This window comes from Tyto alba, unplaced genomic scaffold (assembly GCF_018691265.1).
Source record: "Tyto alba isolate M040663 unplaced genomic scaffold, T.alba_DEE_v4.0 Super-Scaffold_2, whole genome shotgun sequence".
NCBI lineage: Eukaryota > Metazoa > Chordata > Aves > Strigiformes > Tytonidae > Tyto > Tyto alba.
In genome coordinates, this window is record NW_024881282.1 from 43534573 (window position 1) to 43560158 (window position 25586).

Below are 25586 nucleotides of genomic sequence, written 5' to 3' on the forward strand. Positions count from 1 at the left end.
TTCTTCTAAATGACCTCAAATTAACCTACAGGGACATTTCGTGAGTAAGAGTTGTTTTGGTAAACAGTGAAAGCTTTAAACTAAAATTTGACAGATTCTCATTTAATTTGTAAAGACACAACTGAATTTAAACAAATAGAGCTGCACCAGTTTAAATCTTCTGGAGATCCAGACTCATGTAACTTGAAGATAATAACTGACAGTTTATTATTGATTATGTATTCCTTATCACCTTGAGGCAAAGCTAAATAAAATCATTGGGATTTTTTCCACTAGTTCAATACATTTAGGATGAGGCCTTCATTTGGCAGAGCTTCTTTCTAACTTCTTTTTCACAATATTCATTTATCATGTAGAACATTCTATTCTTTTCTAGTCAGGAGCCATTTAGGTACTGTAGATTAAAAGTGGCTTTATGAAAAAATGCGATTTCAAAAATACAAATCTTAATCACAGTTTATATATCTGTCATGCCAGAAATGACATTTTCTACCAATTTCAGGAAGATGTCTTATAAACAAGGTTGATATGGCAACTGACAAAATGATTGGCAAAGAAACCTTAGGGCTAGAGGTTGGCCAAAGGTCCCAAATGGCATCTCAGAGGTCTGAAATATAAAGTACGCAAACATTTCAGATTACAGAATAGAGACTTAGAACTTACCTGCAGTCTTCAGTATATCCACAAAAGCCTTTTTATTTCAAGTGCTAAATTTATCTAATTTTAACAATTCTATGCCAAATGAACACATAAAAAGAAAAAAAAGTCAGTTTTGTCAAGAAGGATACTGCTAAGTATTGTGAAGATTTTATTTTTTTTTTTTTTTTTTTTTAAGACAAAACATTTATATCAACTTTAGAAGTTCATAAAAGTCAGATGGTTTTGGCTGTTTGTTTTGTTTTTCCTTGGGGGGCTTCTGTTGGACTGTACAAATCTAACAGTTGCACGCAAATAAATCAGGGAAACTCTATAATGACAAAGCTCGTTTGTATGCACACTGATAATATAAAATCTATTTAAAGGCTTCAGTTAGACTTAGGTGATTCATAGACTGTTCTTACCTTTTGCCACAGGGATGAATTACAGCTATGCTGCAAATTTGATTGTGCACAAAGTGTATGTGGGAAGAAAGCTGTGTAGCTAGAGGCTTGGGGTGCACCTTTCTGAAAGAAGACAGAAAAAAATCACAAAAATACAAAGAAAATATAAAATGATTAAAAATTGCAAACACTTATGGGATAGGAAGGGGCACAGAGGTGGAAGAAACTACATACTAATGTATTAGACAACAAAGTAATTGTTTCAAGTAATATGTTTCTTAACAAGTTACTGATTTACACCTTCACTGAAACCGAGGAAAGATGGTAAGGAAATTCTAATAAAGAATTCTCTCATTTAAATAAAAATGAAGATAATTTCAATAAGGAAATTCAGAATAGATATTATTAATTAATTCTGTAACTTAAAGTAAGGCAGAAAATTAAAAAAGTGACTAATTATTAACTGAAGCCAAGGTAAAGTTACATCATAAGGTAGACTTTAGAATCTGTTTGCAAATTTATTTAGATTAAAGCAAGGTAAGGAGGAAAATGTGATTCTATGTTTTATTTTAACAATGTGGGGGGAAAAGCCAAATATATATGGAGCAGGAGAGCATCTACATATAAGTCAACACAGTCATTGACAATAGAGTGGTCCATAACCAGATTGTTTCAAGCATCTCCTCAAATGTGTTGCTTAAATATGAACAAAGTATGTGTCACCCTGGCAGAACTAACAACGGTAATACATAATTTTCCTGAAAAGCAGAAAATTCACTGACCCAGCAATATATAAGGGACTGTATAAAATTATGTCTAAGAAAGATATGCTTTAAAAAAAGCAAACAAAAAAGCTATTTCATAAAACTAATTACAAGCAAAAGGAACACAATCAAAATAATATTAACATAGTAGATTATATCATTTCATAGAACCAAATAAAGCATTACCGTTTTACAACTACAGTGAGATATTGCGCTAATAGGTACTAATGTTCAAAAATAACTTCTTGATGTGGCTTTCAGAAATAAGTAACATGAGAGAAAAACCTATGGCAAAGGTCTAGAATAGGATGCAAATCCTGTGTTGTCATGTTGGTGTATCTCATTGATTTTTCTTCTGAAGATGTTAAATTTCAATTTTATGCAGAACCAATTAAGAAACACTCTGCTCTTGTCCCAATTTACTTCAGCAAATAAAAATATATATTAATGTTCATTTCACAAAAATGAAATATAGGTATATCACAATCTCAGCCTCAAACAGTCATAGTTGAAAAGTAAGCATGTTATGGAGAAATCTCACCTCAGAAAGCACACATATTTTCACAATCTTGTTGACAAAAATAACTATAAAACATATTTTTTTCTTCCTTTGGTGTATCTTAGGTAATATTGAAACAATAAAACTTTTTATTGATTATTGTTCTTCCTGTGGTTCATGTTCAAGATCTATATGCATTTTATGCTCACACTCTCTATAATTATAATGACTCGGATTATTTTAGTTCACAGTTTAGATTTTGTATGTGTCAAAAGTGAGAAGTAAAATGTATGTTCCTTATAAAGGATTTTTTTTTTTAATTGCTTTTTAGTTAGGTGGCATATAGGATAGTAGCACATAAAGTAACAGATCCAGAGAGTATAAAAAAGTGTGCTGATGTTCATCTCATTCATTCCCTCTGCCAGTCTGCCAAATGACATTGTTCAATCTATTAGTTGACTAATAATATTACATTTTCAATAAATTTAAAAAACAATACTGAAGTAAGTCCTTACAGTGACTATAGTTCACAGTCCCATTGTTTAAGAGCTGGTTTCTCTGGACTATTTTTCTAACAGTGTAATATAGATATTCTTGAAGGATTGACCATGTTTAATTCCCCAGTTTTAGAATGTCAGAAAAAATCTGGGGTCCCTAGAAATAAGGTTAAGGCTAACTTAGTTGAGGTTCATCACATAATTGCATTGTTTCATTCTGTGTTTGGAATTCATCATGAGTGGAAAATATGTATTGAGGTATATACTATGGAGGGAACAAGATTCTGCTCACAGTATAAGGATGGACTAAAGGAAGTAAGCACTTATTTTGGGAAGTAACATCTGAAAAACAAGGAATCTTGAGTAACATTGAAAAGGTAATGTTTCACCTCAGTAAATAACATTCAAATCGATTGCCAAAACATTCAGTGCCACTTGAGATAATGGCCTAGACTATTGGAGACATCTGCATGGGGATGGTAGGTAAGTTGTAAGATCAGTGGAGACCTTTGCCCTCTGGTCCTGGGTCTGATGGATGTCAAATAGCAAGCATCAAATATAGGTGCCTATATTTAACCAACTGAAGTTTTCTTAGTGGTCTGAAGAATTATTCAACTGTTTGAACATAGAAGTGTTCTGATATCTGTGAATTTTTTGGTAACCTGCCTGGCCTGTGGACCTTAGACAAAGAGGGTGCAGGTCTCCTGTAACCCCTGTGTCCACCGGTCACTTCTCAGAAAAGAGACTTCAGATACATTGACATGTTGATGTTTCAGACACCCTTGGACATCTCAAATAATATTAAAGAACAGTGTTTAGACAACTGTATCTCTTCATAGATACCTAGTTTAAAGCGAGCTGAACTTGTTTCTAGGCTCCAGTGACTGCATTGGTTAGCTCTGCTTTGATTATAAAGTGAGATAAGATACCTAGCTCATATGATGTAGACACTTGAATTTGTGAGTGTTAATATAAAACTGAATCCCATATATAACTAAACATTACCATGTTAAATCATCCATAGATCTAAACCAAGACAGATTTGATCTAGTAGGCTAATTGAAAATTCCCCAAAAAATTCAGCTGACTCTTTTATCATGTGAAGAATGGTTTGACCAGATTTAATTACTGCAACCTAAAGATGTTATCATTTTAATAGACTCTGCTTAATAAAGTAATGGTTAGTGTTGTATCTTGTATGTAGTTCTCAATCTACATGAAACTGTATATGTGTTTTACTGAGTATTAATTCTGAAGAAGTTAACTCTTTAAGAATACAAACAAATTACATCTCACTGTTATTCAGAACATCTGTGCTGGCAGAGAATTTTGTCATAGAGTCACAGAATCAGAATGGTTCGGATTGGAAGGGACCAACAAAGACCATCTAGTTCCAACCCCGCCTAACATGAGGTCCCTGCCAGGGACATCTTTCAATAGATCAGGTTGACCGAAGCCCCATGCAACCTGACTTCGAACACTTCCAATGATGGAGTATCCACAGCTTCTCTGAGCAACCTGTTGCAATGTCTCACCACCCTCATAGTAAAGAAACTTTTTCTTATGTCCAATCTAAATCTACTGTCTTTTAGTTCACAATTATTACTCACTCTCATATCACTACTGATGTCTCCTGGAATTAATTTTATTGACCAGTATGGAATACTTGAATTAATAATATTTTTTTTATTATTTTCTTTTAACTACCACCTTCAGAAAGTGAACTTTTAAATATATCTAAATGTATTTTATTACATCCTGTAAGTATCATACACCATATATAACTTTGTATATTAATATAAATATAACAGTAGTTCATTGTAATTTTTAAATCCATCTATCCAGCCACTAGCAGAGACCTATGACAGCAAGCTGTCCTTTCCACTTCCTGTTCTCAAAACAATGTCAGAATGAAGATAGTGTCTTCAAGGTTAAGTCACTTAATAGGTTACCCTTCTCAAGGTCTTTGTCTTTTTTTTATTACTCCCTGAGCATTCAATAAACACTGAAGATCACTACCTTGACTAGTATCTTTTCTGAAATTATTATTTTTTCTATAGTTTCAGTGTGTACGTTTTTAATAATGTGTTGACTGTATTAAATATTGGTATACATCTTTTTGGAAGTAACCTTTTTGAGTATAAATAACATAAATGTAGCTATTTGTCAATTCAAATTTAGCTTAACATTTAACACACCAAAAAGGCTGCTTGGTCAGTCAACACAGAGCTGTACCTCAGTCAGTCACCTCTACCTTTTTAGTGTGACATGGTTTTGTACACTGTCATGCTAGATGCAGAAACAAGCTCGTCATTTTGTATCGGCTCAAAATCTCCTGCTAAAACACCAAACACATATTTATTGTGAATAATTTCCTCTTTGGTGAACTTTCAACTGAACTGCTGAGAAAGTCGCCTTGTTAGGATGACATTCAGGAACCAATTTAATCCCTGTGTGAATGAGGAAGGGTTGTACAGCTGTGTGGCCACTAATATGTCATGTGATACATTTATTATGTAATGTATGTCCTTCACAAGTTGGCACTGATATCCAGTACCTTTAGCATCCCTCATAAATTTACATCTGGCACACCCAGCAATGGAAAACCTGAGTCAAAGAGAAGGATGCTTGTATCATGTTTTGTAGTGATCATGAGAGGTGTTCTCAAAGACCAGTATTTCAGACTTGGACCTACAAAAATTGATCTTTGTCCACTGATTTGAATGTTAATGTAGCTCCCTTCACTGAAGTAGTGTCTGAAAATGCTACTCCAGGATGGTCAACTATCTTACAGGCCAAGATGTTGAAATGAACATTTAGTATTCAAAAACCTATTTTCATGTAGTCCTATTCATTCTTTTACCCCTGTGATCCTTCCTTTGGGAAAACTATATAACACAGAAGTCACAGCTTCCAGCAGTGGTTTTGAGCTAAAGCTCATACAGAGAGATAGTGTTATCCAAATAGAAATTAGAAAAAACAAAAATCTGTGAAGTTTATATTTTTTAATTTAGGATATGTTCTGACTCCTGTGTGTGAAGTGATTGTGAGACTTTTATGTTTGTACTTACTGAATCACATTTTAACTTTTAAAATTTAAATGGTATATATAGAACTCAATAATGAAGTAATTTATTACTCAAAACACACCTGAGTAATAAATAAAGAATTTCCAAAGCCATTATAAAGGCTAGGTGCTAAAGGAATGATTTGCAAAACTATGAAGAGACTATTTGGTTCCTATTTTATGCACAAACTATGTGTGACTACATTCTTACCATTTTTGTCTTAGATTTTTTTTCCCTGAGATCTAATAATGGAAGTTCTTCAGAGTTTGTGTATGAATACCATCCAGCTCCAGAATCAAAACCTGCAAAATGATTCTCTGAAGGTTTCAGTTATGAAAAAATTATGGCCATTCAAAATGGAGATGCTTGTGAGCAGAGCTTTTTAGCTGAAGTACTGCAGTAATGTGATCATCAGAGAAGTAGAAGATATTTCCATATTTCTGTTGTCTTCATCCTTTTTTTTTAATCTTTCCAGATAATATCTTTGTTATGCTCGAGTAAAGGTCAATCAGCTGACACTCTTCCTGATTTGACACAGCAGTTCATACAGGTTATGTTTTGAACAAACATGGTATTGCCCTGAACTGAGCATACAGAACAGGCACTCCACTTGCTCTCTGTGGTAGGTCTGAGACCCAATGAATAAGTACACTTTTATGGTTCCACCCTTTCCCTGTAAGAAGATTCTGGTGCATTCACAGCTGGATCAGCAGTCTCTAAACTTAGTAAGAAGACTGTTTTACATATGCACAACTTAGATCTGAAGTCACTTGTGAAAAAGCCGCCTAAACTATGTAGACTTTTTTGAAAAGTTTATATTAAATTTAAACTTTATCTGAAAATTCTTATCTTCAGTGTTGCAAAAAGTTAATCTTCACATGTGTTTTTTATTAAGAATTTTGCAAATTCTCAGTTCAGGTGCCTTTACTGCAGCATTCTAATCCGTATAATATTGCCTAATTTTAAAGAAGTGTATTAAAATAGACCCTCACATGGTAGACCAGAATACAAATCAACTTAACCTGACGTAGAACCACACACATATATACGCAGAGAAAACTTGAAACCCTTTTCTCCTGACACTTTTCACAGCTTAGTTTATGGAATGGAAAAGTAACTTCATGACATTAACGTATTTTGACATTGTCTGACAAAAAAACAGCACTTCTATTATGATAATTCTCTGACAAGGTGTGCTGCTACAGTGTGGCTATATGAACAAGTCACTGTGGGATTGTAAATTGTAGTGAATCATCTTCTCTGAGACAAATGACTGAGTTCAGGCTTGTGTCATGCATTGGGCAGCTGTCCTATCTTCACAGAAGTCTGAAATACCTAAAATTACCTTTATTCTTCTATCATATCACCTTTTTTCTTTAGACCCCTTTTTTTCTACTTTTCTGCTGCACACCTCAATTTAGACAGTGTTGATGTGACCTAGGTTACCAACCATGCTCTTGTCCTCTGGAAGTTCACAGCCCAAAACTGTGCTCTTCATTATGTAAAATGCCATGAGATCAGGTACGTGCCCCTAAGCCTTGAATCACTGCCTTGCTGACTTGTTAGCAAGTTACTGCCCATTAGCTGATACATGATAACCATTCACATATGCATTCTGGCCCCACACTACTTAAGAAACAGTTTATCTCTTTTTTTTTTTTTTTTTTTTTTTTGTGAAGATTTATGTCACATCAAGCTATTTTTCATTTACTACAGTCTACTGTTTTATAACAATACTTGTGAAGGGTCTTGGTCAATGTTAACTTTTAGGTAACTCAGAGTTCCTTTCAACTCTCTGAGGGATCAAAGATTCCCATCCAGAAGTAGCATCTAAGACTGCACAGAAACAGTTACCCTAGGCCAAACAATTTCCTTTGAAATGACCATCCCATGAGTAAATTACTTCCACGTTAAATTATGCATTGCTTTATTAAAGCTTTGTTTTAATTTACCGGGTTTCATTGACAGAGAAAATACTTTCACATATTATATAACTTTGGCCCAAATCTGAAATTAAGACTCCTGCTAATCATTTCAGCTGTGAATGATCACCTTGAAAAGAGCTAAAACCTGTTACTTCTGTTTCTTTGTATTTTATTAATTTTAGAAGGCACAAAAAGTGCCTTGTATGTGGTTGATCCCTACATTTAAACACCTCAGCATTTTTACCTTAGTTATAAAGTTATCTATTAGATTTTAATAACATAAATGAGCATTCCTGATGAATTTAGGTGTTAAACCAAATAAAAGGTATCATTATCCATAGAGAAAACATATGAAACTAAATTTAGGCATATAAGCATTTCCTTTACTATCAGCAGAACTTTTTATGCTCTTTAAATTGAATCTGCTAAAGGATATGCTGGGTTTGATGGTCTAGAAACAGAAACATAGGAAACATATGGATCTGTATGGAGATTTCTTTCAAAACTCTAAAAATAATATGTTTGTGCAGTTAAAAAAACTTTTTATGATCTGTCAACGCTTCAGCAAAAAAATTTTGTGGTTAACTAATGCTTAACTATTGGGATTGTTTGGGGAATTTTTTTAAATTCTTCATGAGGCAGGAAAGCATATCTGCTGTAAAATAATAATAATAAAAAAGACCATGTTGTGATTTTCAAGTTGAATATTACAAGAAGTGACCATGCAAACAGAGCTGCCATCTTGTGGATGAAAACATCCTGAGAGCAGGTGGCTCATGTTCCCAGAATGCAGAAGAAAAAAATGTTTATAATAGGTATCAGCTCTACCTGACTTGGCATTCAGCTCATACACAGGATTATGAGAGCTGTGATTTTGAGCCTGCACATTCAATCTCTAAAACCTCTTATCACCTGGCTGAGTTCTAATTTCCCCCAAAATCTTTAGACCTAGCCCTTCCAATATTAATAATGTATAGGTTAAACAACGCTGAAGAACTGCTTGTGTTTTTCAATTAGTGTTTGATGCAGAGCTATGTTTTGTAATATAAATAATTGGTTTAGCCATTAAATTGATGTGACAGAAATAATTGTCAAGCAATTAAATGCAGTAATGATTTCAACTCATGGGAAATATATACTAATAAACCTGAGTTTTGCTTTGCTTGAGAACTAAAATATCCACTCTTGTTAGATTCTTCAGAATTAGTCATATAACTACTAATATTATGTTGTAGTAAGGAATGATACAGTTAGTAACTGAAAATCATTGGTCACTTCTCTTTCGTTCTGTTGTTCTTTCCTTCTTTCTTCTTCCATGTGATTTGTTCTTGAAACTGTGATGCCAAAAAATATCACGGGCAACAGTACCCCCATTGTCTGTTCCAGTCATGAGAGTTAACAAGCTAGTCTCTTCAGATAAACAACTGAGGGCACAATGATAGGAATATATGAATTGTGTTTTCCTAGATTTCACACACAGTCATGTGCACCCTTCTTTGAGCTCTTGTAACCTATTTCATATTTTATTTAAAAGATTTTTCATTTAAATAGATGGACTTATGCTTCTTTTGTTGAATTGGCTTGCTACTACTGTGTATGTAAAAGGTATGATTTAAATCCTATCATATTTTTTTCTATTTGCAGTATAAATCATACTGTTTTCAAACCAGTTATAACCTGTGTGTGACAGCATGTGGAAGTGTGAAAAATGCTGTGTGACTTGATTAGGATCATGGAACTGCTCTGTTAGCTACATCTGTTACCTTTGCTCAGCCTGAATCTTCAAAGTCATCCATGTTTTTAAAAACACTGGTGATAGATAATTTTTGTTCTTAAAGCAAGGAGTATACAAAAATTGATAAATTATTACTAATATTCATAAGTCATTCAATTTCAAAACATTAATTTATCATATATTACTGCAGAAAAGACTTTTTTTTTAAAGAAAGCTTGTGAAAATTTACAAGCCATTTACTAAGAAGTGTTCTCCACTAAAGTTCCAAATTAACATTTGTGCTACCCACTCTAAGTAAATTTTCTACTAATACAAGTTACTGCTTAGTTCATAAAGCATAAGCTCTGTATTATCTCTGTAGATAACATACTTTATGAATGCTGAAGACTTTGTAAGAATACAGCACCCTACCATTAAACACTGTCTGGCAGGTCATCTGTGACTGATATGCTCTGTTAAGGAATAAAGTGCAATCTATGTAAGAATAAAAAATGTATAGAACTTTAATTCGTCATGGTAAGATTAACTAGATATAGGAAATCAGGATATTTTTCAGGCCAAATCAACCCATGTAATCATATTTTTTCAACAATATGTCTGCTTGGTCTAGACTACTTATAGTGCTAAATATTCAGGAGACTATAACTTGTACATGTGATACATCTAAACATATATTATCTCATCAATAACTCTTTTACTCATGATTCATATCTTCTTAGCAATTACTATGTCTTACCTTTATCATTAATCATACAAAAGCAAAGTTGGCATTCCCATTGTCCAAATTCATCTTTTCTGATCTGTAATTCAGTTTTGTCACTTTGCATGGCAATGAATCTTTTTTCATATACATTTCCATCTGAACTCCCATGTTTTCTGAGCAGGAATAAATGAACAGAGTCTTATTTTGGCTTAAAGTACATTTTGACTAATAGGTTAGCCTCCAGATCCCCACACAGAACTGATGTTTATTAAGTCCCCAGAATTTAATCTCCTGAGTCTCTATAACTTTGTGAAAGAACCACAAGGAAATGGCAGAGATGTTTATCAAGTTTATTCTAGAAATCTTATGTTTCATGTCTTATATATTAAGCTAAATCATGTTTGAATATATTTCAGTTTTCCTGTTTGTTTGTTTTGGTGTGGCTGGCTCTTTGGTTTTGTTTTTTTCCCCAAAGAACAACCTGAGTAAGAAAATTTTTAAAAATGTTTGGGTCGTTTTTTTTTTTTTGGTTTGATGTTTTTGGTGGGGATTTCTGACTTTTTTTTTTTTTTTTTTTTTTTTTTTTTGTCATGAGGGATAGCAGACCATAAAGAAACTACTTGGTATATAATTTACTGTAAATAAATACTGAATCAGGTTCCTATAGATTGAAAGAAAAAAATAATTTCCATAGATGGAAAAAAAAAAAAAAAAGTTGATGTAGAAAAAAAGATACAAATAAAACATGTGGAGATAAGATTTTTTGTATTTTTCCATAGAGCAATAGGATTTTTTGTCACTTAAAGATGAGAGATCAAAATATTCCTATACGGAAAAAACAGTTATTTAAGCACTGATTTGGACTCATTTAAAAGTTCATGTGATTTATGATATTGCCTGTAATACAGCAAAATACTTAGTGCCACTATATTTAGGACATCATAGATTTGGCAGTCTGTTTCATGCCTCATTTACTACAGAATGTCTGGGCTGCTACTTAGCATTCAAAGAGTAAGTGTGTGTGTGCACATTTGTGCAACTCTTTACTTTTGCTGTTAGTTTTAAATACTTAAAAAGACACAATAATCAACCTGACTTTACATCAGCACAGTGTTCTTGAGTTTGCACCCTTTTTCCAGTTTGTACCTTTATTAATCTCATGCCTTCAGAAGAGGCAATGCAAAATCACTAAAAATGTGAGTTCTCCAGGTGCTGCTTGCATTAACCTTTCATTTAATACTTCTTCTGTACAATATTTTGATGATTACTGTCAATTAGTAAACAGATTATGAAAATGTGGTTACCTGAGGGTCTTGTTTAATAATTTAGCTAAATTAGGTTTTAGATTTTTTTTTTTTTTAATTGCTACATTCAATGCCTAAGCAACAAACACCTGCCACTCCTGGTCCCCAAAGCTTCTTGTCCAGTCTCATTTTCACCAAGCAGGGAAAAAAAAAAAAAAAAAAAAAAAAAAAAAAGACCCCAACCGTGTGCATATCTATAAGGATTAGAGAGACCCGTTTCAATTCGTGGCTGGCAGTTTAGGGTTAAGGCATGTTTCCAGGTGAGGGAAGCCAATGGGAGCCCGCCCGGTGGCGGTGTCTGACATCATCCCGCCCGGGACCCCCGCGGGGCCGGGGCCGGGGCCGGGGCCGGGGCCGGGGCCGGGGCCGGGGCCGGGGCCGGGGCCGGGGCCGGGGCCGCCGCTCCCGCTCCCGCCGCCGCCGCACCAGCGCCGCCGCCGTGATGGATGCTTACTGCTCTTCCTTGAGAGCCAATTACCTCGCTGTTGTGTGAGGCCCAGGGACCGCTCACGCTGCCTGCTCGCACACAGTGCTGCTGGATCGAGCCGAAGCGATTGTTTTCCCCCTGTCTGGTAAGAGCCTGGTCTGGTTTACCTTCTCTTTCAGCATAAAGGTGATGCGCCTAACCTGGGAGGGGAATTGCTTTCGTAGTTCAGAGGCTTATACGGCTGTAATATGTAAAGAGTAGCTTTTGCTTTTAATAAGGAGATGCCTTAGAAAGGGAACGTTGTAAAGGAAAACCAAGTCTGCGTCTGGCAAACTGAGCTTTACAATATGGAAATAAATAGCCTGCCTTTTTTTTTTGCTGCTCCTCAGGTGAATGAAAGAGTTATTAGGCTGACAAGACCATTGCACAGAACAATAATTTAATACCCGTATTTTTCCTTTCTTTTCCTTTAGCACCTGTATTTTTCCTTGAAATCTAGCTTTTGTTGATGAACAAAGAAATGGGGAGATTTAAGAAGAGGGAATATAATGTTGTACCAACTTTAAAAATTGTTCTGGAATACTTTTACAGACATAAAACAAAACCCATAGAGGTTAATACCAAAATGCTCAAGTTTCCAGTTCTGGAATTAGTTACAGTTACTTTGTTCTGCTAATTTATGTAATTTAAAGTGATAAGAAACTGAGTCAAAGATTAAAAGTCTTCAATGTACACTATGCTGATAGCAAGCCACCCTACGTATGTTTTTTGTTTGTTTGCATGTTTTTCCCCTTTACGTTCTGTAGCTCGTATTAAACAATGTCTCATTCTGTAGCTATATGAGTGCAGACATAGAGATGGAAGAAGTGTTTCTATCTTTTACATTGTTAGCAGCTTTGTGGTTTGTACAGGGGAGAAGGGAGAGGGGAAGGATTTTGTCTGTGTAATTTCCTAATTTTGCAACAGAATAAGTACATTTAAAGCTTCTAAACTGATGTGGATTTAAGAGATTAGAAGTGACACTGACATTGACAAATCAGATGCAATAAAGGATTTAATTGACTGAAGGAGTTCAGGGGCTACTGTATAAAGAATCCAATAACTAGTATAACTAGTCAAGTAGTGTACCTAATAGGAAATAAGAACTATCAGGCTCCAGTTAATTTAAAAGCTTGATGACATTTATTTTATAGTAATTAGAATTCACTAAATATTTAGGCCACCTAAGAACTTTCTGCATTTATTTCAGTAAACCATGATTATACAATACAAAGTTTTAAATAATGTCTTATGCAGTAAATATTACAAGTGCTTGTAAAATTGAGATATATTGTCATTCAATCTAGTCACAACTAGGTCTGCTCTAATCACTGTCAGAAAAATAATAGTTATTTTCAGCTCAAACACCACTTCAGACAGTAGGGTTTCTGATCTGTATAATATTTTTGTACTTTTTACTGATCCAGTCCTGTCTGTGCAGCTCCTGTTATTTACCATTGTTAATTCAGCTCTGGATATTATGTGCCAAAACAATCCCAAACTCCTGTTAAATGTCATATCTATAATACGGATGGGATTAGAACAATGAATTTTTATTAAGTTGAAACCTGCATTATGGTTTGTTGCTTTTTCTCTAGCAAAAAACAGATATTCCAGTTCAAAGGTGAGATGACCATGGCCTTTAAGGGAGAGGAGTATTTGACATTTTACCCTTCTTCCTTAGATCATTATCAAACTTAAATAAACTTTATCTGATGTCAGACTTGCATCTATGCCTTTACTTTTTTTTTATTATTATTATTTATTAAAAAGTAAAAGCATTTGAACATATTCCTCAGTATTACATATCTACACATTGCATAGGTCCACATCACTTACCAATGCTTCATCAGTAGGCTTCAAGTCAGATCTCGCAATATTTCTGTTCCTACTCAGTTTAGACAAAATTCACATACGAACAAATTATCTGTTATTACTGACAAAATACAGGATGATGGATTTAACACAGATTTAATGCTCATTTGCTACACACTCATAGTGTTCTTATCCAAAGCATTCAAAGACTGTTTTTAACATATGAGCCGTTTTAAGTTCTAATGTACATTGATTTATTAGATAGTAATCATGAACCTAGGCAAGCCAAGGAAACTTGATGATATGATAATCCAAGCAGATAGCAATCAACTTGTTATAGGAAATGAGACTTTCTAGTTTAGTTTAAACTTTCAAAATGAAGATAAATAATTTCTGGAAGACCACTTTATGGGAAAAATATGGGTGGGTTTTGGGTTTGTTTGTTTGGTTTTTTTTTTTTGTTTACCTTCAATCAGAAACTAAGTTGATCTTAAAACATTGAAGAAAACCATATTTCTCAGATAAAAATAGGGTTGCAACCTTTGTCTTTTCTTTAAAATAATAAAGGTAATTATGATGATGTTAGCACAGCAACTATATAGCAGATTGACCATTGGTCTGGGAAAGATTCCTTGTCCTGTGCTTGAAAGACAGATTATGTCCATAGAGCATGATCTGTGAAACCCATATTACATCAATGGGCCACTGTATTAAAGGAAGAATTAGCATTAGGTTGATTGTAAGAACAGGTATTTTTGTTTGTCTGATTTTCTATGAATGAATCAACTCATACATTTTCACAAAGACATCAGGTGACAACCCTTACAATGAAGCTTTGAGTCATTCCTCCTACACAAGATACTCACTTCTCTTGTCACATAATTTTGAGTGAATTGACAAAAGTGGATTTTTTTTTGATAAAAATTCAATGCATTTAAGGTTTCTTAAAGAAAATAAAAGTGTCAGTAAGCAGAAATATGATAATTACATTGATTGCTGAAAAAGTATCCATATCACCGGTAGTAAAAATATGAACTAAAAATAATTCTTCTCCCTCTATATCTGACTAAAGAAAATTATACTTAGAAAATACAAATTAAAGTAGGATTGTAATAGCATGTTTTCTTCTGTATCCAGTTTACAAGTAGTACAGGAGATAGAGGAGTTCCTTCATATTCTAAGCTTTGGTCCAAGGGTCATGTTTTTGGTTTATCTAGGATAGATTACAAGGATGCTACCATAAGGACTTCCAAATTATAAAAACAGACACAAAACCTTGTGTTCCAACCATCATCCTTGCCCATCATGGATGTCTTCTGTGTGTAAGAGTGTCAGAGAAGGAGGCTCGGGAGTCTATTCTGTTCTCCTATCTTTTCTCTTTATATTCCATTACTCAAGCCAAAAAATAATTCTTTTCACCTATATGATTATGATGAGATTTTTTTCGGTTTCAGTTTTCTTTTTAATTTCTCTGTTAGTAAAGTAACAAGAAACAGAGGTTACAAACAGTATTTCTAATGTGGGAAATGTGAGATGCGGATTTCCATCTATCCCTCCAAGTCATTGTTTTCCTTTGGAAAGAAATCCAGATGTACAGATATGGAGAGCATACCTTGGATGTCATGTCCTCCAATAAATCACATGTCTGGGTGATGAAAGGACCAGTACTGTAGGTAACACATCCATCACACAGTAGAGACATTGACAACTTTTTGTTTTCTGTTTTGTTTTGCTTTGTTTTGTTTTGAACCTTAAATGAAGTCCAGTGGATGCTCTGATACACTGTAAAGATTCTACTAAAAGAAGATCATGGTCGAGGATTTACAACTCAGATTTTAAGGTAGTTTACAACTTCGGTTTAGATCTTTTGTCTACATACAGCATGGTGCTTTTTGTTTCCATAATTGTATATTTCCACATAGGAGTGTGATACTGAGAGTGCATAAAGTCAATCCTATGTGGTTTAGTGAGGGTGATGTTCATTTGAGCTGATTTCAGTCAGGAAGGTTCCTCTTATAATGTGTGGAGAGAAAGAGGCATCTCCAGAAAAGGATTCCTCTCATGTTTAAGATAATTATTTCAGATAGATGAGCTGAATCACTCTCTGGAGGTGTCAGATTCACTCTGTGTAGACAACCTATCTGAATGCTTTCAATTATGTGTCTAACTTCCAGACTTTTAAATACAGTCTAACTAAGATCTTTAAGTTTTCTGAGTAGCAGTGAATCCCACCAAGTAACATAATTATTTGTTTACTCATTATTTGCTGAACATTAGAGTCACAGTTATTTATTTCTACAATAGATGGACTCTGGACTTCATCTCTGCAGTGGCAAGGGTGTTGACCAGAGCACTTGGCCCGAGACTTTGAGGTTCCACAGGTTTTTGTTGGCAGTCAGGAAATATGAAGATTTGGGAAACATAGATCCATGTCTGGCAATATGGGGAAGCATGCTCTGTCTTTTACATTCATTTGAGCACTGTCTCCCATGCTTAAAACTCTTCTTATTCCTATCCCTGACCATTTGTTTACCTGTTCCCAGAATCATTGGAGACTCTAGTTATTACTCATACGTGCTTCATATTTTCAAAGTATTACAACTTGGCTAAATCTGATTGGATTTTTTTTCCTGAAAGACAGAGATATCACACACATTGTTTCTCCTGCCAGTCTTCAAGTCCCTGCACTAACATTAGGGACACCTCAGACATTCAAAGTATTGAACATGGACATAGAAATGTCACTTCTCTAATCTCATTCTTTAGCAACAGCATCAGGTATCTAGTATCTATAATTTCAGGACAAATGGTCCATAATGGCAAACAGGAATTTTTAAACAGGGACATTGGGCAATCAGCCTGCCCTACCAGTTGTGAGTCCATCCTTTTGGACTAGCCTCTATGCAGGAGTTCTTAATCAGTCTTCTGAACAGTATTATAGTGACATGGTTTAACCACAGCCGGCAATTAAGCACCACACAGTTGCTCACTCACCCCTCCCTGCAGTGAGATGGGAGAGAGAACCGGAGGAAAAAAAAAAAAAAAAAAAAAAAAGTAAAACTTGTGGGTTGAGATAAAAGACAGTTAAATAGGAAGGGAAAAATATAATAATAAGAGAATATACAAAACAAGTGATGCACAATGCAGCTGCTCACCATGCGCTGACCAATGCCCAGCCAGCCCCTGAGCTGCGGTGCCCCCCAGATAACTCCCCTGGTTTATATGATGTATAGATAAACTTTAAGGTCCCTTCCAACCCAAACCGTTCTATTCTATGATTCTATATACTGGGCATGTCATATGGTATGAAACATATGGTTGGCCAGTTTGGATCAGCTGTCCTGACTGTGTCTGCCCCAACCCAACTTCTTGTGCACCCTCAGATTCTGCTTGCAGGGCAGTGTGAAAAGCTGAAAAGGCCTTGATTTAGTATAAACACTGTTTAGCAACAGCTAAAATCATCTGTGTGTTATCAACGTTTTTCTCATTCTAAACCCAAATCACAGCACTATACCAGCTACTAGGAAGAAAATTAACTTTATTCCAACTGAAACCTGGACAGATAGTTCACTCTCCCTATGCATAAAACAGCCCAGATAATTCAATCCAGCAAATCCTTCATCAAACCCATGATTTATGTTGAAATAGTTTGTTGTAGTTTAAAAAATACAGACACATAAGGTAGTAAGAATGTATCAAACAAAGTTCTGCTATACTTTCTAAACCCAGACATGAAATATTTGAAATAGTTTGTTGTAGTTTAAAAAATACAGACACATAAGGTAGTAAGAATGTATCAAACAAAGTTCTGCTATACTTTCTAAACCCAGACATGACACTGGAAATTACTGCATACAAAGTATTGATATTTTGCTTATTAACCATCAGAATCCATCTTTTCATAAACTTTGGACTTTAGGATCTCAACTTTCTTAGTGTTACCCAATTGAGAAGTGAATTATTATAATGGATAAACAGAAGTTGGAAGTGTGCTTTCAACGTAAAAAAAATCAGAAAACAATGTGAAAATACTTCTCTCCCCCTATTCCCTAGTTTATAAATTTAACAATTAGATAAAATATTGTGGTCAGATTTTCAAAGAGTAAGAAGATTTACTTCTTCCTGAATGAAACATAATCTAAATAATCTATTACAATCTATCATAGAATAATATTACATTATCACTCACAAATGGGAAGTATGGCTTTCATAGTTGCCAAGCTGTACTTATCCACATCTGATGGTCCCCATTAATTTTTAACAATCGCCCTGTCACCAGATCAGTGAGCTGTAGAAAATACCGTGGAGATGTCACATTCCTTGATGATTGCAGTTAATGCTGCTGCCCCTCTGAATCAGCATGAAATGTAGACACTTTTATGACTGAATCTGCAATCTGGGATTTGATCATGCTATTTATAGTATTGTTAATGGTCTGTAGCACTGACAAGGGGAGTGTTGAAGTCATTCTCTATTACCCTTGTTTTCAGTTGTAAAGCTAGAACAGACATCTGGATCCTACTTATCGGTAACTATACAGACAATAATGGCACAAAGAGGTCATGACTTTCACTGGTGAAAGATTTTAATAGGTTTGATTTTTTAAAAAATGTCTGGATTTTTTTACTAATATTCTTTCTGTAAAAAGAGGTGAGTTATTTTGATCTGTTTTCTGTAAATTCAGTTGCAGTCACATGGCAGAGCAAAAGGAGGTTTAGTGACATCTCAGGAAAGTTTTACTAAAGAGGAAACATCTGTACATGGGTTTTAAACATGGAATTCAAGTTACCATGTGTTACTATATTAGCAACATGCAATTTTAATTTTTTATCAAAATATTCTAAAAACACTGCCTCACTTCTGAGAAGGAACGGTTTACTTCCAAGTCCTCATTTTGCTTCCAAACCCAATTCTTAAAATGTGTAATATCTAGTTTGTTTTATATTTTGAACATAGAAAAAATTATGTACTTTGAAAACTAGTTTTGGGGAAGAATTCTTCTCAAGTTATTAACATTAGAATATTTAGAAGATTCCCTGTTTTTTTCATGCTCTTAAAGAACACCTAAATCTTACCATGACCCATATCCCCCAAATTACCAAGAAGCTTATTTAATTCACTGTTCTCATGATTGCTGCTGTAACCAATATGTAAGGAACAGTAGGAATTACAGCATCTTGCTTCATTATTTCATCTTATAATTCTCACAGAACCACAGTGAGGTAAAACTAACAGCAACAACTAAGTATATTAATGATCCCTGGAAACAATCCTTGATTTCCTGTGGGTTTATGTCCCTTAATTCATTAACTTTTTAAGCGATTTATACTAAGATATTTTGTTATCTCTCCATATGCTTGTAAAAATAAGACTTTATTCTCCCTGCAGGACTAACAAGTACTGGCTTGTGCCAGCTAGTTAGAATCAAGTACCTTCACTAGCATACTGAGAGAGCTGTGTTTTCTCACTGGTTTTCCTTCTATCTTCCTCCAGCACACAGCACAGGGAATATGAGATGGGTTACTCTGTTCTGCTCTAACTGTAACTAGAGAATTGTCCCCAAGATATCTAACTTTGATGTCTACTACTACATTGAAAAGTTATTATGTGGGGATGAAGAATAAGCCTATTTTCTCAACAAAGCAGTGGGATTGTGTGTAAATGTATGGACGATAGAACTGCAGCACTATAGCTATGAGAACTTTGTTCAGCTGAGGATATCACTGTAGAATGGATCTGCCCTCTTCCATGGGAGTGCTGGGAAGGAGCTTGAAATTTACAGTTTTTAGAACAGCAGTATAGAATGAAGCACAGAGGTGATACATTTAATGGACGCAGTTATGAGGACACAGTCTGTAAATTATGTCCAGAAACATGCTGAGCATTTCATGTGCAATTATAGCTCTAGAATATCGTATGAAATTTTACAGTTAGATTTTCCTATGTACTAATTTAGCTTGCGTGAATATGATTTAATAAGACATTGAAATATGGTCTCTGTCAAATAATTTTCTATAGGTTCTCAAAAGTAACAGTATTTCACTGAAATCTTTCCAGAACAGGTAAAACTTCTGAAAGCTGTAGTTCTCTAAAAAGATTAATTTCTTTGTTTGGTTTAACCAGAAATTTCTAAAAGGTAGATGCTTCATTCCCTGTTGGGTAATTGTTTCTTCATGGTATCTGTCAGAGACCTTTAGGTTGCTTCTAAATTGGAAGTAGACAAGAGAATAAGCAGACCCGAATCCTCAGTGGGCTTGTTAACTTCCTTCCTGTGACAGAGAGTGGAGGTATCGGTTTCTTGCACACTTGCAGTAAATTCCCTCCTGGGCCTTTCAGTGTTTCACACTGGTGCTGCAGAAGGCTCTCTGAGCTCCAGGAGAGCTACACTAAAAGAAATGCTTAGACTGTGTTTGCTAAGAGTTTCAGAAATTCAAGAATCACAAAGGACTGTGATGGACAATTATATCATTGATATGAATAACCATACTTAATCATACAGATAATAGGAGGTAATTGACTAGGTCTCACCTGTTCCATGCCTCCAGATGCATTCAAATACTAAAAATTTGTGCATTTGCACTAGAATCACACTTTCTTTCAGGACAGCCTTACTCATTTTCAATTATTTGGTTGCCATTAACAGCCTTACTTTTAATGTGGCTTTTTATTAAGCATTCAATTTTCAAGAAAGGATGGATCCTCTTTTATTTTTTTTTCTTTTTCTTTTTCTTTTTTTCCTTCACATATAGTATGCTCTGTAGTACATTCCAGGGACCATACCGCATTTACTTGAGGTAAAAGCTTTCAAGCAGCTCCATTCCTGTATTAAATGAGATGACAGGAATCTTGAAATTTAATTGTACATTAAACATTTGAATTCTAGTCAATCCTCAGTCTGAAGGAGTTGTAACCCGTGTTGTTGTCTTTACAGGATCATATCACAAACACTGAGCAGCCAACACAGGGGAAGACAGGGCTCTTCCCACCCAGCCAGTTGAATCTGGGACACTGTGCAACCACAGGAATACAGGAATATAAGCATGCTGGCTATGTAGGAAATCAATTAACATTGTAGCTTTGTAGTACTCTGATAAATGACAAATGCTGGATTGCTTTTGAACTTTATCCAGTGACTGTTTTATACAAAATATACAAAGAATTCAGAGAACTGGCTGCAGAACCAGGGCGATTATGTTCCAAAGAACATACTGCAGAGCAGATGCATTCCCTGGTGCATACCACTGGCTTTGTGTGTGCATCATGATCATGTTCTCTTTTCACTTTGGAATGAGAACCTCAGACCTCTGCATCCCCTATTCCCTTCTGACAGGAAGATCAGGTGCCACTGTGCATGCCAGCAGCTATTCTGATCTGGATGACCTGGAACTAGGATAGTGGTGTAAAGCACAGACTGTATCTGCTACACTGGTAGACATGGTGCTGTTTGCAGACAGCCTGATGTGGGTCTGTGCTCAGCATATAAACTTCTTTGACACTCACTCAAAGACACTTAGCTGATACAGACAGGGTATCTGTCATAGAAAATTGTCATTGCTCACTAATCACCTGTATTTAATACTTAAACTTACTGACTAAAATAAGCAGTCTGATCTTGACCTTATGCACTGTGAGAAATGTTACTGGGAGAACACTAATCCTCCTCATTATTTTAATGCTTTGATGTTACTTTTAAAGTCTTTGCTTAAATCACAAAAAGATGGTTTTAATAGTATATTTGGCATCAAGTTCTTCTACGCTATTCTTTTTTCTTTACCTGAATATCTACTTTGCTACTCCTTAGATCTTAAAATCAATGAAAAAAGTAATTCTATGAAGGATAGAGTAAATGAAGGCAGTCTGAAGATACATGGTGTGGTGTCTTTTCCTTGGTAAAGATTTGCAATTACGCTAATCATCTGCAGACTGGGACAGGGATGAGCCTTTGGCACACAAGAAAGACCATTAGTTCTCATACATTTCCTTAAGTGACTATTGTCAGAGAAAAGCCTGTAAGTCCTAGCTAAATGCAAAGATGTCCTAAAAGATATTTGTCTCTTCAGAAAGAGATATTGGCTGAGGATATACTAATGGGAATGCTTTCTAAAGTGATCATATTTCTGTGTAGTCAGGTTTTTGAGTACAAACAAATTAGTGCCTGGTGCATGAGGTAAAAAAAAATAACTTTCCTTTTGCTTCAACTGACTTCACCTTTCTTTAAAGTTATAGACTATGAAAGGTAACATCCTGTGTCTGCAATATGAAACCACTTTTGCTCTCTGACTCATGTTGCTCTGGCCAATGTCAGTGCACATATTTCCTGAGTATCTATGGCCCTGAACTCTTGTGGCCTAATTTTGCCACTTTAGAATCTCAGATTCTTCAGAACTGTAGAGCTCAATTCGACTTTTTAAAGTCTTTATTGATTTCTTGTACAGGTTTTGTATTGACTAGAAGCCTATTTCCAGCCCAGAAAGCCAATCATATCCTGGGTTGAATAAAAAGATGTGTGACCAGCAGGTTGAAGGAAGAGACCTCACCTGGAGGGCATACAGTGTCCAGCTCCAGGGTCTCCAGAACAAGGAAGGCATGGACCTATTGGAGCAGGTCCAGAGGAAGATGATGAGAATGATCAGAGGGATGGAACATTCTGGAAGACAGGCTGAGAAAGTTGGGGTAGTTCAGCCCGGAGACAAAAAGCTTTAAGGGAGACCTTATTGTGGCCTTTCAATATGTAAAGGGGACTTATGAGAAATATGGAGAGAAACTTTTTTACCAAGGGCTTTAGTGATAGGACATGGGGTAACATTTTCAAACTGAAAGCGAATAGATTTAGTTTGGACATAGGGAAGAAATTCTTTATGGTGATACACTGAAACAGGTTGCCCAGAGAAGCTGTAGATGTCCCATATCACTGGAAGTGTTCCAGGCCAGGTTGGATGGGGCTTTGGTCAATCTGATCTATTAAAAAATGTCTCTTCCCATGGCAGGGGGTTTGGACTAGATGATCTTTAAAGATTCCTTCCAACTCAAACCACTGTATGATTCTGTGATTCTGTTGAGTGTTTCTGCCTCCACCAATGACAACCCAATGGATTAAGGAGATAGACTCTGAGAGTAATAGTTTTAAAATGACATCTTTTAATGAGCCATCACAAAAATACATGAAAATTAAGTAAAAATATTAATGTCTCTTCCACTCATTTCACGGTATTAACAAATTATTGCAAGCATTTCTGCAAGATATTAAATTGATTACAAAATTATGATTACAGTGTTTACCTAAAATATCATCATAGCAGGAAGGACTGTAAGGATATCTTCAGAGATGGTAATGCCACACCTGGAGATCTGTGTCCAGTTCTGGGCTCATCAGTACAAGAGAGGCATGGACTTACTGGAGAAAGTCCAAGGAAGGGCCTCAAGAATGGTTAAGGGACTGGAGCATCTCTCCTATGAAAAAAGGCTGAGAGAGCTTATGGAGCATCTCTCCTATGAAAAAAGGCAGCCAAGAGAAGAGAAGGCTTGGGGGGAATCTCATCAATATGTATAAGTACCTGAAGGGAAGGTGTGAAGATGTCAGAGTCAGGCTCTTCTTTTTGGTGGTGCCCAATGACAGAACCAGAGACAATGGGCACAAACTGAAACACAGAACGTTCCCTCTGAACATCAGGAAACACTTTTTTCATATGAGGGTGACTGAGGACTCACAGAGGCTGCCCAGAGCAGTTGTGGATTTCCCTCCTTGGAGATACCAAAAAGTCGTCTGGACATGGCCCTGGGCAACCAGCTTCAAGTAGCCCTGTTTGAGCAGGGTGGTTGGACCTCTGGGGGTCCCTTCCAATCTCAACCGTTATGTGATCCTATGATCCTTAATCTTTTGAGCATCTGTCAGAACCACAGGTGTTTTTTGCTTTGGTCAAATAAATTAGAAAAATAATAAAAATTCTTGAGAGTGACGAATGCTTAAGAGAGATAGAATTTCTGGGCAGCAGCTCAAAGCTACACAGCTTCAAGCTCTGTGGTCTGCCTCCAGCAGCTCTACAAAGTCCACTGATTTTATGGATGTAAAAATTCAGATCTAATAAGAATGGCTAGATGGATCAGCAGCAACATCTGAGAGGAAATCGTCTTTCCCTGATGTTTATCAGGGACATGACCCACACACCCAGTGCTTCTTTCAGGGCCTGGGTTTCTCTATGTTTAGACTTCACCAGAGGACACATCCACATGCAGCCTGGAAGTGCTGCTTATTACATATATTGACTAATTTAATCAATAAAATTTTAGATTCACAGATACACAACTGAACATTCTTCTGATGATCCTCAATCACTCAGAGCCAAGAAATTTGACAGACATCTGTTTAATTCAGTACTTGTGCTCTGAGCAGCACTGTGCTAGCCAAACCTTTGTCTTGCTCAATAACTGACTGCAGATCACTCACACTAGCACTTCTTAAATTTACGGTTCACTTACCCTTTTTTCATGTTCTTCACATTTTCTAAAACCTCACTTCTTTGTAATAGAAGTAATCCGTTAAAAATGCAGAAAATAATAGAAAAAGAAAAGGACAGTGACTGGTAAATATAGTTTATTTTCTTGACTGCAAATCAATTTAAATATTATTGAGACACTGTAACATAAATACAATATTGTATGTTTAATAATATAGAGATATAATGAACAGGAGACCTTGACAGAACTTGCTTGAAAGAACTTGCTGAAAGAAAAACAAGGGTGATGCTATTATTGCTGCTTATTTTCTTCATTGTGATTTGATTTGGTAAAGATTAGTGAGGTAATTTAGGCAACCTTGGAAGAGTTTTCTTGACACTGCTTTCCAGTTCAGTGCTAGATCACACAGGTGACAACTTTCCAGTGGTCCAATAAGGACCGACTTCAGTAATATGAATGCATATTTTTGTAGCATGCACTGCCTACATTTGTAGCAGCAAGATTTTATAGGATTGATGAGGTATTAGATGAAATCTTATAATTGACTTCCAATTTCCTCATAAGTATCATTACAATATAGCTTCAGGTTTACAAAAATAATTAGTTCATCTGAAAATACAGCCTATATAATGCTAATTCTGTGCTAATGTGGATTTCCAACTGTGTAAAGCAGAAATGTAGGTAAATTCAATTTAACATGCCTAGAGGCACATACATATATTCCTTTGAAACTAATCAGCTATTCATTCATGAATCTCATTTTTCTCAGTCATCTCTGCATACTTTACACTTCAACCTTTACACCATCTTACCTTTTGAAAGTCAGTATTCAGTTATGAACAGTGAAAAATATTTAGTTGATATCTAAGATACCCTAAATAAGCTTTTTGTAGTTCATTTTCCACCTCAAAGAGCACCTCTGTTTTACAAAGAGAATATTACTCGTCTGTTTTTTATGACAAATGCTCGCTTTCCCATCTCCTAATAATTTTTGAAATTTTTACCTAGTTTAATAGAGAAAGACAAAGTTTAGATAAGAACACTTCAAGTTTTGTGAAAAGTATTTGCAGGAGGTAGAGACTCTGAAAGAAAGGCAGGAAAAGCTCTATCATTGCACATTGTCTGGCAGAAGCCAGCTGCCCAATTAGCACATGCAGACTGGCTGGTGAGGTGTTGTGCCTAAAGCTTTCGTCTGTCTCATGGCTAGCAATGATGTCACAAGTGTTCACTTCATGTGTAGATGACCTAGGAAAAAAAAAGATACACATCTTTAGGAAAGTTTCTTCATCAGTTCTGTGAAGAGAACAATTTTTTC

The 25586-nt window shown here is 35.5% G+C and overlaps 1 protein-coding gene across 4 annotated transcripts in view; it reads left to right on the forward strand.

Annotated features, from left to right (window-relative positions):
• MGAT4C (MGAT4 family member C) overlaps positions 1–25586 on the forward strand; it is a 440656-nt gene that overhangs the window by 263230 nt on the left and 151840 nt on the right. Inside the window, exon 1 of one of the 4 annotated variants that reach the window (XM_033000012.2) lies at positions 11941–12107. The exons of the other annotated variants lie outside the window; for them this stretch is intronic. The gene's annotated coding sequence lies outside the window, so the exon portion shown is untranslated. Of the gene's footprint in view, positions 1–11940; positions 12108–25586 lie in introns of those variants that run through there. 4 annotated transcript variants of the gene reach the window in all.